A 12,259-nucleotide genomic window follows, 5' to 3' on the forward strand; every position below is an offset into this window, starting at 1 on the left:
CAAGTAATCATGTTGGGTCTACTTTAGTTCGCAAGCAAACCTAACAATAATCGATAAAAACAGCGAGAAAAATGTAGAAATCATCGTGGAAGAACAATCAAGGATAACAATGTCTTATAGAAAACAAAGGGAAACAAACACAAAGCAAGATACAAGAGATCCTCAATTCGAGAGGAGGATCGTCTCTCCCAAATCTCTAGACAAGAGAGTCAAGAGCCCAAATGCCAAGAAACCCTAATTTTCAATCAAACAAAACATAATCCTTCCTAAACCTCCTTTCCCTCTTAATACAAAAACTTTCCTAAACTATTCTCCCTCCTAACAGTTAGCCGCCCACTCCTCTTTGAAATTCAAAGCTATTTGGCAAGTTGGGGCCCACCATGTGGCCGACCAAACCCAAGGGAGGCAGACAAGTTCCGCCTCCTATAAACCTGAACCGGCTCTTGGGCCGGCTGGACTAGTTTAGGGTGAACTGGCGGCACATCAATACCGCCCTCTCAAAGAATCACCTATCATCAAGGTGAAAATAAGGAAACCATTGTTTCACCCTCTCGTATGGCTCCCACGTGGCCTCGTAATCATGGAGGTTCTTCCACTTGATCAACACTTCCTTAGTTTCATCTTCTTTTTAGTGAGCCCCCATCAGCTCTAAAGGTTCCAAAATCACCTCTAAATTCTCAGTTCGTGGTAGCTCGGGGTTGGCTGTGTAGTTACCAATGACCTTCCTCAACTGCGAGACATGAAAAATTGGATGTAAAGTCATCGTTGGTGGTAATTTCAGTCGATATGCTACTATCTCAATCTTCTATAGTACTTCATAAAGATCAAAGTACCTTAGAGCTAGCTTTTCATTCCTCATATTGGCGATTGTCTTATGTCTATATGATTGGAGCTTCAAGAACACCTCTCCCCCACTTCAAACTGAATGTCCTTCCTATGTCCTTCTGCTTGTTTCTTCATAATTTCTTGAACTCTCAGTAGATGCCTTTTCAACTCCTCTACCACTCAATCCCTCTCCTCCAAGTACTTTTATATTGAAAAAATGAGAGTGCTGCTACTCCCAAAATGCACCAAGTATGGGGGATCCGGTCCGTACAACACCTTGAATGGGGTCATCTGTGAAGCAGAATGAAAAGATGTGTTGTACCAGTACTCAACCTATGATAGTCACTTAGCCCATAGCTTGGGTGTCTCTAACACAAAGCATCTCAAGTGCATCTCCAAGCTCTTATTGACTACTTCCATTTGGCAATCTGTCTATGGGTGGTAAGATGAACTCCTCTTGAGAACTGTCCCCTGTAATCTGAATAACTCCCTCCAGAAGTGATTGAGGAACACTTTATCTCTATCTGATACGATCGCCTCTGGTACTCCGTATAATATAATCATCTCTTTGATGAAGGCTGACGCTACTGTCACTACGGTGTAGGGGTGTCAGAGAGGAATGAAATGTGCATACTTGCTCAGTCTGTCCACCACCACTAAAATCACTGTGAACTCCTCTGAGTGGGGCAACCCATCTATGAAGTCCATAGATATCTCCTTCCACAATCTTCCCGGTAGAGCTTACGGTTGTAGTAATCCTCTTGGTGACATAGCCAGGTATTTATTCCTTTGACAGATCTCACATCTGGTTGTCATCTCCTCTATTTACATAAAATTTCTTTTCGATAAATGCCTGATTAGTTTAAATGATAAACTTATTTTAGAAGAAAAATAAATGAACAATGATTATATATTACATCTTGTTTGCATTGAAAATTCAAATTCATTGTACTTAAAAATAATAAAAGATGACTCGTGGTCATGGCATAGGAGATTATGCCATGCTAGTATTAAAACACTTAGAAATATCACTCAAAAAACTCTAATTAGAGGTGTACCTAAGTTAGACTTCACAAAGGACCATTTATGCAATGCCTATCAACTAGGAAAACAAATAAAATCATATTTTCATCCAATCAAAGATGTGAACACATCTAGGCCACTAAAAATCCTTCACATTGACTTATTTAGACCCGTTAGCACAGCAAACCTAGGTGGAAAAATTTATAGATTTATAATTATAGATGACTTCGCTAAATTCACTTAGGTAAGATTCCTAGTACACAAGAATGAGTCATTTGAGGAATTTAAGATTTTCTCCACTTGGATTCAACAAAAATTAGGATATAAAATCTCAATAATCCATAGTCAACACGATAGAGAGTTTTAAAATGAAAAATTTGAATCATTTTGCCAAGAGATAGGTATAGAGCATAAATTCTCAGCCCCTAAAACTCCTCAGCAAAATGGAATAGCAGAAAAAAAGAATATAACCTTAGTAGAAGCTGCTATGGAAATGTTAGCTGAGTACACCCTTCCTAGATATTTTTGGGCATAAGCGGTAAACACGGCGTGTTATGTCTTAAATAGGGTGAACATTAGATCAAAGCTGAATAAAACTCCTTATGAACTCTTAAGGGTCGAACACCGAATCTTTCACACTTACATGTCTTTGGTTACAAGTGCTTTATCTTAATTAATGGCAAACTTCTCTTAGGAAAATTTGATCCCAAGTCTGATGAGGGTGTCTTCTTAGGGTATTCATCTTTAGGTAAGGCCTATAGAATCTTTAATAGGAGAACCCTAGTAGTAGAAGAGTTCACCCATATAGTTTTTGATGAATAGGATAAGCCCTCTGAATCTGAAATTGAAGAAGATAAAAGAGATGCAACTCAGGGAGTAAAAACTATGACCATAAAAGAAAGGGTATAACCTCAAGAAGACTTCTCTAGATAATGTAAATATTTTTCTAGTCATCCTAAAGAATTAATTTTAGGAGACCCGTCGGAAGATGTGAGAACTATGCACAGACTTAGGAATGAGGTTAGTCATTCTACATTCATCTTTATGATAGAACCCACAAATATAGATAAAATTTTAGGAGATAAATTTTGGATCCTAGCAATGCAAGAAGAATTGAACCAATTCACCAGAAATGATGTTTGGGAACTAGTCAAGACACCTAAAAGCATGGAACAAAATGGGACTTTAAAAATAAGGTGAATGACTCAGGAATCATAGTAAGAAATAAGGCTAGACTAGTAGCCAAGGGATATAACTAGATTGAAGGCATAGATTTTGAAGAAATACTTGCCCCTGTAGCTAGACTAGAAGTCATAAGGGTACTCTTAGCATTTGCTTGTTTCAAAACTTTTAAATTATATCAAATGGATGTAAAGAGTGCTTTTCTGAACAGGATAATTAAAGAGGATGTTTACATTGAGCAACCCCCCAGATTTGAAAGTTTACAATTTCTAAACTATGAATTCAAATTAAAAAAGGTGTTGTGTGGGTTAAAGCAAGCACCTAGAGCCTCATACGAAAGACTTAGCTCATTTTTACTAGATAGAGACTTTGTTAAGAGTAGTGTGGACACCACACTCTTTTTACAAAAGGTCAAAGATGAAATTCTCATATTCAAATTTATGTGGATGACATTCTATTTGGATCTTTGGATAAAAATTTATGTGATAAATTCTCAAAAATAAAAAGTAATGAGTTCGAAATGAGCATGATGGAAGAGCTTAATTACTTTTTTTATTTTAGTATAAAATAAATGAAAAGTGGAACAATTTTTAGCCAAATTAAATACATTAAGGATATTCTAAAAAAATATGAAATGGATAGTGTTAAGCCCATGAACACTCCAATGAGCTCTACGATTCAGCTAGACAAAGACCCGAATGAAAAATTAGTAGATCAGAAAAAATATAGAGGAATAATCGGATCTCTCCTCAACTTAACTGCCAATATACCGGACATAATGTTTAGTGTGTGCCTCTGTGCTCATTTTCAAGTTGATCTTAAAGAGTCTCACTTAACTGTAGTCAAGAGAATTCTTAGATATATACTAGGTACTCCGAACTAAGGAATTTGGTATCCTAAACACATCACTTCTTTTGAAATCTTAGGGTACTCAAATTCAAATTTTATATGATGTAGGGTAAATAGAAAAAAGCACATCTGACACCTACCAATTCATAGGATAATCTTTAGTTTCTTGATCCAGTATGAAGCAAAATTTAGTAGCTCTCTCTATGACTGAGACAAAAAATATTATAGTAGAAAGTTGCGTTGCACAAGTACTGTGGTTAAAGCAATAACTTCTTAATCTTGGAGTACTTGTAGGAATCATCCCAATTATGTGCGACAGCATAAGTGCAATATGCATTTCTAAAAATCCAATTCAACACTATAGAACAAAACACATAGACATTAGACATCACTTTATAAGAGATCATGTAGCTAAAGAAGACATGGAATTACATCACATAGCTACAGGTGATCAATTGGCATACATTTTCATAAAACCACTAGCCTATGACACCTTTAGCACTTTGAGAACAAGTCTTGGTGTCATAGACATCCATGCATAATCCAAAATAAAAAATAAAAAATATAAAAAAGAATTATTCTAAAGTGTTTCCTGATCATCACACACTCACCTTATAAAACTTAAAAAAATTGATTGATAATTCTTTTTTCTCATCATACTTTATGATACAAGTTCGTATTATATGATATATCCAAAACTACATAAATCACAATCCAACCTCAATTTCATCTCTGCATATCATACAGTACGTTACACATCGTACTATACGATACACGTGGTTGTGCATTCAAATAGTTTGGTATGATATAATTACACGTCGTACTGTACGATATATTCTCTTCGTACTATATGATCCACCTCAGCAACAAATTGGGACGAATTAAAGCCATTTGGTACGATATTATTACATTTTGTAATATACGGTATATCCTCTTTATATTATACAATCCACGTCAGTAACACAGATGATGACAACTTTAAGTGGGTCGGTACGATATAATTATAGTTCATATTATATGAACCCGTTCATGTTGTGTGACGCTTTTCATCAAAGGTCGTACTAATGACCCTCAATACGATCAAAATTCCTTCACATCGTACTGTACGATAACTATCATACTGTATGATTTGATCATCTTTTCCCAATCGTTCATCCATATGACATTATTGCATATCATACTGTACGATGTTCTAAAATTTCTATAAATTAGAGGGCGCATATAATCATCTCTCTCACTTCTTAGCCCATTCTCTCACTCTCACCTATCTTTGCTAAATGGCTAGCTCCAGCAAGCGTGGTCGACTTGTCCATGAAAGCACGTCTTCCTCTCGTCGTCCCAACGACTGTGTCTTAACCGCCAAAGATGAATAGACATAACACAAATTTAAGGCATGCAAATTCACCCCGTCATGAACGTTGAATCAAGCGGCCTTAAAATTTGAGGTAATGAGCCTATTAATACCCACCACTCTGCAATTCCTTCTTACCCTAGACTTCCCATACAACTTTGAACTTCTATTTGAATTCCTGGCCAATATAACTATCAATGCCGAAAGCCTAACCCTCAGCTCCTTTGTCTACCAATAACGTGTTGAAATCACTAAGGCAGATCTCGCCCAATACATTGGGTTGTCTACTGAAGGCCTTAAAACTCATTCATTTCTCATAAATGAATTCGACTAGAGTGATATAAATATAATCCTTAGGAATGTTACTTTTTACCAACGCTAGCCTCTTATTCAATCCTTAATTTGAAATGCCAGAATTATTCAACACGTCCTTCACACTTCAATCGTACCCAAAGCTGGCGACCGAAATCGCATGACCCCAATCTTATACATCGTTACCTACCTTATAATTTCAAACACCAAATTTGATGAGGCGGATTTAATTATTGATTATATCCAAAATATGACCTTAGTTCGCCTCCCTACCACCCATAGAAAATAAAATCTAGCCCTTGGCCACCTCATAAGTTGCATCATTCAAAATAAATATCAATTAACCTATCTTGGTGAACCCAATAATCTACCAATTTTCTATACGGATGCCTCCTTCCGTATTTTATTTCATCGGGGACAAGAGCCGGATGAACCAGATTTTGATGTCGAAGAAGGAGAGATTGCTTCAACAAAAGCTCTTGTTCTACCAAGACGATATGCACCACCCCGAGGGCCTGTACCAGCCTATCCTCATGACGACTTGGTTGAACATTTTGACCAACTACAAAGCCGCCTTGATGCTCACATGCAAGAATAACATCAACAACATGAGGACGACATGCGGTGGTTTGGGGAACACTTTTCTTCAATTGATCAACAATTCACATCCATCCACCACTACTTCCAATCACCTCCACCTCCACTTGATCAGGATCCTACTTTCTAACATGTATTTATTTTGTGATGTTTTTCTTGTGGGCCTCCGAAGGAGCACCGCTCACGGGGGTTCGAATGCAGAGAGTACGGCCGCACTATCCCGTAGGACAAAACGATCGTAGGCCTCTACGCTCGACACGAACGGGTCGATGGGAGGGCAGATTGGATCGCGCATACGACTAACCATTGGGAATAGAGGCTGTCGCCAACACATCCCCGATGGGGTAGCAATATACACGACCTAGTCATGGGTTTCCCCCACCCGAAAAAGTTCGAATGAGGTTTAGTAGATTGTGGGAACCAAGTTTCTCACGGGCGCAAGCCCCCGTGGTTAATTACATCCCAGGTCGGAGCCTGAGAAAACTCTCGATTAAGGATTATACATTATCCTCTCCTAAAGTGGGATCGGCACGAAGGGGTAGACTAGGAAGTCCTACTCAAAGGGAAGAAAGGTATGAAGAGGCTGAATCAACATGCGTGGCTCAAACTAGCATTCGGAGGCTCTATGGCACTAAACAGAAACTGGAGAAAATAAATCAAGCAATCAATCACATGCGTGAGAGAAAGATGGAGGTGGCGTCATCTTGTGACGGTGTAAGAGATTTAGGGTCTCTGGAAAGAAGAGCCTCCTACTATAATGCATACTACGAGACCGAATGTAGTATCTTCGACTCTAATCTTAGGTTGGGATTAATGCTCTACGAAACACTAAATTACCGGATCCTAGCTAATGCAGTGCAAAACCTGGATTATCCCGGCTGGATTGGGGGAGCCAGCTAACCACCTAATCGCTTTAAAACCATGCTGCAAGTCATTTATGAAGATGGGTGGTGGTACAGTTCTTGGGTATTTGGAAGATAGGACCAACTCTATGGAATTTCTAGTGGTCCTGACTTCATATGGGATTAGATGACTCCCTCAGCTAATGCAATTAAATTTAATGAGTTGGTTACTAATGCAATGGATGCCGTGAAAGTGTCAGCTCATGACTGCTATAGATTTTAAAAAACAGGCTATATAAAAATAATCTTTTAATAAAAAGAATAGGATAATCCCTAGTCACGGCACTCATCTCAAAGGCAAAAATATCCAAACTCAACCCGCAGGCAGGGAGATTCTATAGGGAGAATGAGAAAGATGCAATAGTAATACTGCATGCGACCCGGACGATTCACGGCAGTTACCCTAAGATTACGTTAGGTTTCTTTTTTTTTTTTTTTTTTTTGTTATTTTAAATCTTTAAATTTTAGAACATTTTTACGAGTAGAAAATTTTATAATCCTTTAGAGGCTAACGAAAATCCAGCGAAACAAATCGGATGCAAGAAATAAACCTAAGAAAAGCAGGCAATTCTTCTTGTATTACAGCGCAATCAGGTACACATCAATTAAAATCAAACTTATCAAGTAATGTCCATAGCCAACTGCCTTTAAAAACCCCTAGTATGCGAAAAAGTAAGTGGCCGGCCATCTGCCAAAACCGGATTTCTGCAAGCTTATGACCAAGACGCAAAACTTTGAGTGGATATTGGGTCTTCAAAATTATTAGTCTTTCTGGATATCTTCATCCTTGGACTTTGGATCTCTCATCTCTTGGACTCCTTTGGGATCTCGTCACTCTTTGGATCGTCTGGCTGATTCGCTAGGAATATCACGAGGAAGAGACCAATTCCCCCAGTATGGCGGGTATTTGGCATTAATTTCTCTCTGTGGATACTAAAAGCCATCCAGCTCGTTTCGAAATACGAAAGACTCTCCTCTTAGGATGCTCTCATTCTTTTAAATTCCGAGCTGAGTATAAGAATATCCCGAAACTCAGGTGTGTTTTAACAAACATCTTAAATATTTTATCATCAAACTTTAATTTAGGTTGAAAGCAGTAAATTGCAAATCCTAGCAAGAGTTATCCTATATAAGATCATCCCAAGCAGTTTAAATAAAATGAAGAAAGTGACTAAACCATTGACACTGTGCCAACATGCTGCTTAATTTGAGGCTAAGGCAGCTCCATCTTGTAGCAGTCTAATAATAAATTTAATAATTTTAGCCCTCACTTCATTTTAGGGGGAGCTGGAAGCAGCCTGCATAAACATTGTTACAGAATCATGAATTGCTCCCCTTTTATCAGCTTGGCATGCGCTCACGACAACGTATCTTAACTAGCTCTGACTTGGGGTAGATCTACGCTATCAACTAACTGCAGTCACTCCGAAATGTAACAGAAAATATGGCTTCCATACTATGTATTCAGTTCATCCAGAAGTGGAACAAATAGCAATATCAATTACTTCATGATAAAAGCTCCGGACACAGCAGAAACAGGTAAACCAGGGCCTAACCTGGATCTAGAAGAGTGGCCCTTAGCAACCAATTCTTATTGTGTGTAATGGTGTGTGGTTTAGGATAGTCCTAAGGATTAGTTAGTTAAGTTTATCTAGTTCATGGTTGTTGGAGTCGAAAGAGAGTATTTTAGATTGAACTATTAAATATCTATGTGAATTAGGGTCTTTTAATTATTTCAGTTTGTGGTGATGATTTTAGAACTAGGACAAGATACTTGATAATTTAAAGTTCAGTGATTAGCCAATTTTGGAAGTCCTAGGTCCTCTAGGAATTTTTAGACATTTTTAAACAAGGTGCCAAAATCACATGGAAAAACAAGGATTCTGAGTTCTACACCTTAGACTAAATCTACGACTTAATACGAGTAGTAGATAGGTTAGTAGCTGAAATGGAGTTTTTTAGAGCATAAGTTATGAATTTGTCTAAGTTTGGTCCTACCTATTAGACATAGGGTGACCAACAAAGTTACTTTAATTAACAGCCACGTTTCTAGAAATCTAAAATTTTTAATAAATACTAGGCCTAATTGGAGTCTAATGAGGAGTTTACCTCATTTCGAATTTTTACATTAGTTATGAGTCTTTCTAATGATGAGTAATTATAGAGATTTTCAAATTTTACTAGAATATGGCTATTTATACTGTTTGATCAAATGAGCTCAACTGTGGAATTCATCCAAGGAGGAGACCAGAGAAAGTGTTTCCAAGTGTTGAGGAGGAGTTGAATTTTTAATAATTTTTAATGAATATTTAGGGCAAAATGTAATTTCCACTTATGTCAATTAGGATCAACCTGAGGTCGAAACTAGGGAGCCCTATTTATCTAGTCAAGGATCAGATTTTTTGGTCAGTTTGAGGTATATATGGTATTTTTTTTTTTTTCTGGCTCTAAGGGTGCATTTATCTGTATTTTCCGGAAGTCTCGGGCCTTAATTAAATCAGTTAATTAGGTGTAGTTAGCCTAAGGCTTTAAACTCCTAAAAATTAAAAACTAGAATTATGAGAGGTTTATGATGTCATAGGTTTAAGTGTTGTATTTTCATGTCGTTGGGTCTATCCTGTCCTAGAACACATTCTAAGTTTCGCTAGACGGGTCCTTACTATTATGTCCTTAGGGTCACTATGTATATGGGTTAAAGTGAGTTTTAGCTAACCCTCAGGATAATAAATGTCGTGGGAGTTACAAAAATGAAATAAACACCATGTCCTTAGAATCTAGGAGAGCCTAGGCTAAGTGCTCGTTCGTGCATCCTATACATGCAATCTACGAAAATAAAAGACAGACACCTAAAGAACGGATTAGTGAATGATTGGCGACTCAACCATTCACTAACCCACTCGCCCATGATTGCTCTTCATATCTAGAACCCTTGTTAAAATTTCATGCGATAGCGGATCTCCGAATTAAAAATTTATATATATAAATAGTTTAAAAATAGTTTTAAATACTTAAATACTATATATATAAACTTTTGGAAAATTAAGATAATTAAAAATAAGTCAATATCTATAGTAATAGGTATATGGGAGACCACTGACACTCCAACGAAGTCTCAAGCGATTTTGCAAAATAGTTTGTATCCTGAAAATAATTATCATAATTAATATTAATATCGAAATACTTTCGAATAATCGAATCCAAAATGAGTGACCAAAACACCAAAATCAAGAGCTGAAATGCGATCCAAACATAAAGCTCGCGTTTCTGAAAAGAACGAGGGGTTATACGTAAACAATTCGGTTTAAACGATAAAGATACGAAATTACAATCGAATACAATAAAATAATATTTTAAAATAGTGCAGTTTACATGTTTTTGAAATGACAGAAGATACAGACAAATATTTCATCTGAAATAGTTTTAAAATATGCAGAATCTAGAGTCATATGAAACAAGTTGTGTATGCGTCGGACACGGATCAAACAAGAAGTTATGATTTTTGAAAGGTTTAAGGCAATAAAGTAATATTAAAATAGCCCAAAAAATAAAAATCCCTTAAAATATGTCATAATAAAGTGATAGGTAAGCAACATTAAACACGTATTAATTTATATAGTAACTTATCATTAAATGTAATATAATAAAATTTATTGTAATTATAATAAAATTTATATTGAAAATATATGGATAAATAGTAATAAAAGTATAGATTTTACTTGTTTTATAACAATACAGAAAATGTAAATATACTTTTATTCCGAAGTATCGTTAAACTGTACAGAATTAAAAGATACACCCAAATCAAGTGTGTTTGTTGCGCAAAAATTCCGATATGAAATCGGAGAAGATATGAATTTTATGAGTTTAAACACAACAATTGATTTACAAATAAACAATATAGCAAAATAGTAAAATATATAATAAGAAGATCTAAAAAAAGTTTATAATAGTAGTAATTATAAAATAAAACCTACAAGCAATTGATGGTCACGTTAACTAATAATAATTATATAAAGACTAGTTATAAATAGTCACAAGTAATATAAATCTATACAAAAATATAATTTAAATAATAATAAAAGGTTATCTATTTATTTTAATAATATTAATATATACACATTATTTTTATAAAAAAAAATTTCGGTAGAAATAAAATAGGAAAGAGATGTATTATTACGTCAAAAACGTGACGAAAAACGAATTTTGGCGAAATTTTTTAAAGTTCTGTCAATTAAAATAACACTTAAAAATAATTAAAACCTAATTAAAACCCTAATCGCGGCTAGGCTACGTGGGCGCGGTCCGATTGGATCCGCGGTAGTCGGCAATGATTGCGCCGCGCCAATCAATTAGGCATGATTGCAGGCTGGCGATCCCGTGCGTCACTGTAGCCAGTCGAGACGCCGCCTCTGCGCTCCGATCCCGCCCGTCCGTTCGGATGGCGCGTTGATCGGAGATCGGACGGTCGGTCTCCCGTGGACAGCAAACAGCGGTCGAACAGAGAGCGATGCGTACGAGATCTGAACCGCGTCAAGGATCCAATGGCCCAGGGACCGATCACGCTGCAGCGGCGGCGAGCCGAACCATTGGGACTATTCGCTTAGATCTGCTCAAACCATCTCGACGAACATCACGAAATTTTAACACAGGATACTCATGTATGAAGAGCATCAATGGAGAGTGTTTTGGTTTATCTAAAGCACTTTAAGAAAAGCTCTTTAACCCTAAGGCTCGTTTGATTCGGTTATGCTTTCATAAAAAATGAGCTTTAGAAAAGGAGGTTGAGAAAAGCCGTTCAATAAAATGGAGTTTCAATAATAAGATATGTTTCGACTAATATTTTTAAATAGTGCTTATTAATACTTGAAGTATTTTAAATTGTTTGTTTAGGAGTTGCTTTTGAGATCATTTATTATAAAGACATTTGTTGACCGAACTCCGTTTTGTGACCGAAGAGCAGATACGAAAAGATTTTTGTAACCGCCGAAAAAATGTGTGTATTAAAAGGAATTATTGTTAAGCTTTGATTCCAAAGTAAATCTAATTATTCGGCTTATTCAAACGGAAAAGGAGAAAAAAAGCCTAATCAAACGAGGCCTAAGTGTTCTAAACTAGGGTTTGCACGAATCCGCATATCCACACGGTGGATTCGGATTCTTGGGTTCGTTGACGTGGGATCTCCAAGCACAAGTCTCCTGTTGAACTCAAGTCCTGAAAC

Source organism: Dendrobium catenatum, unplaced genomic scaffold, assembly GCF_001605985.2.
Source record: "Dendrobium catenatum unplaced genomic scaffold, ASM160598v2 fragScaff_scaffold_898, whole genome shotgun sequence".
NCBI lineage: Eukaryota > Viridiplantae > Streptophyta > Magnoliopsida > Asparagales > Orchidaceae > Dendrobium > Dendrobium catenatum.